This window comes from Mustela lutreola, chromosome 12 (assembly GCF_030435805.1).
Source record: "Mustela lutreola isolate mMusLut2 chromosome 12, mMusLut2.pri, whole genome shotgun sequence".
Lineage (NCBI taxonomy): Eukaryota > Metazoa > Chordata > Mammalia > Carnivora > Mustelidae > Mustela > Mustela lutreola.
The window spans coordinates 86,430,436-86,433,234 of NC_081301.1; positions in this window are offsets into that span (position 1 = coordinate 86,430,436).

Sequence of the window (2,799 nt, forward strand, 5' to 3'; positions counted from 1 at the left end):
ACCTACATACTAGAATAGATTATTGGCATTTGAAACATTCTAATTAGGATAGATAGATAACATTTCAAAGTTGCTAATCAGTGTCGTATAGCTTCCAATAACAATGGCTTCTAATATCACCATCTCCATCCACAACAGAGTGGGAGAATGTCTCAAATGCTTTTCCAGTTGTAAAGATAATATGAGAACATGGCAAGCCAGCCTCCTGATGTTCTTCAGAGCAGTGCCCTAATGCTAGGACGCCTATTTTTCCCATGGCTCATGGGCAGGATAGAAAATGCACCTCATCTAGTCAACTAGATGACTGGCTGATTCTCAAGACTTGTCAAATGGGCCTGAGAACCGTTGATGCCTTGTACTGGTGAATGACTGTGGGATAGAGTTGGAATTTTACCTACTTTAGAGAGTAAGTTGTTGGAATGTTTTCATACCTTGTTGGTAGTAAATCTGTATGTGCAGACTTGATTCTGAGACTTGCTTCTGTTGTAACATCCCACTTGGTCTGCTGGGGAAGGAACGCAGTCTCATTACTAACCTCATTCCCTACCTCTAGAGAAGGGACTAGAAACCAACCAAAAAGAGCCTAATAATTGAGAATGGACAAATCAGCTTAAGTCACTTTATCAAAGCTCTCTTTTTTATATTATTTGGAATATCAACTGATATTCTTCTTATAAATGTGCCAAACATCTACTATAAACAGTAGTCTTATGGAAGAGATTATTACTTTGTATGCCACAGTGTGAATTCTTACTTGAAAAACTTCTAAGAATATACTTCTTGAAAATACTGTTTCTTCTGAGATACTAGTATGATTCCATCTTTTTATTTTTTTTTTTAATAATGAGAGTCATGTAGCCTAAAAAGAGTCTTTTCTTTAGTGTATTAAAACTTTTTAGTTCGATATTTGATTATATGTCCTCTGGGTTTCATGTTAGGTTTCTTCCTTGATGTGGTTCTGATTTTTAAATTTTAATCAAATTGCTCTTATTTTATTATTGCAGTGGGTTTTCATTTTTTTATTTTTAAAAAATCTTTTAAAGATTTATTTATTTTTTTTTTAGGAAAGAGAGAGTGAGGGGTTTGGGGCAGAGGGAAAAGGCAGAACAGACGTCTTCAGTAGACTCTGTGCTGAGAACAGAGCCTGACTTTGGGCTCAGTCTCACAATCCTCATGATCAGGACCCAAGCCAAAACCAAAGTTGGGTGCTTAACCAACCGTGTCACCCAGGAGCCCCTACTTTATTTCTTAAATTCTTCACATTACATGGATTAGAGTTACAAACATATACTTACAAATGAGTTTATACATAATCTAACTATCTAGCTGTGTTGGAGGGATGAGACAAACTCAGGGCCCTCCTCCTCCTCCACCATTTTAACTCTTCTGTCGTATAATACAGATTTCAAACAACATGACTGGTGTAGGAGAACCTTGCAACATGAAAAAGATGAACTTTCTCTAGAAACCTATTTTCTCTCTTTTTTAAAAAAATTCCAGTTAATTAAGATACAATGTTATGTGGTTTCAGGTGGATAATATAGTGATTTAGTACCTCCATACAACACCCAGTGTTCATCACAAGTGCACTCTTAATCCCCATCACCTGTATCACCCATCCGCCCCCCACCTCCCCGCCCTGGTCCGCCTCCCCTCTGGTAACTACCAGTTTGTTCTCTACAGTTTAAGAGTCTGTTTCTTAATTTGTCTCTCTTTTTCCCCCTTTGTTTTGTTTCCTACATTCCACGTATTAGTGAATGGTAAGATTCCATTCTTTTTCGTGGCTAAGTAATACACCATTAACTATCTATACTGCATCTTCTTGATCCATTCATCTCTTTTGGGACACTTGGGCTGCTTCTGTAAATTGACTATTGTAAATAATGCTGGGTGCATGTATGCCTTTGAATTGGTGTTTTTGTATTCTTTGGGTAAATATCCACCAGTGCCATTGCTAGATCGTAGGGTAGTTCTGTTTTTACCTTTCTGAGGCATCTCCATACTGTTTTCCACAATGGCTGTACCAGTTTGCATTCCTACCAACAGTACAGGAGTGTTCCTTTTTTCACCATCCTGCTGACACTTGTTGCTTCTTGTGTTTTTTATTTTAGCCATTCTGATAGGTGTGAGGTGATATTTCATTATAGTTTTGATTTGGATTTCTCTGATGGCAAGTGATGATGAACATCTTTTGAAGTGTCTCTTGGTCATTTATATGTCTTCTGAGCCTATTTTTGTAGTAAACAATTGAGAGTTCAGAAAAATCAGTGAACATTAGAAGCAACAATAGGAAAGTAACATTTTTAATAAGCTGTACACTGTGGGAAAGCAGAAAGTGTGCACATTTTCAATAAGGAATTTCATTTAATGCGTATTTATAGTTAATAAGTGGTTTCCTCAAACAATATCAGAATAAAAGTGCTCATTATATGTCTTTTACAAATGTCTGTAATATATAACACCCAGTCTTTCTAAATTTTCTGTGCTTTCAACAAATTATTTTTAAATCAGTAACATAGTTTTCTATCCCCATCACTTCCACCCATCCCATTCCTGAGCTAATGATAAATACTTAATCAAACACGAGAAGTGCAAGAGAAGGCTTGACGCCATTTTGAAACGCGGGCTATTGGCCTTTAGGTGCTGAAACCCTTCCTTGCAGAAAGTCAAGAACTCTCCTTCAAATGGGTTAAACCCACTGCTTGGTTAGCACTAATTTCCAACATCTTTGAAGTAGTTAGTGGCCCAATTTGCTTCTTTAACATTTATTTCCTTTGTACCCAATGTCTTTGAGGTTTA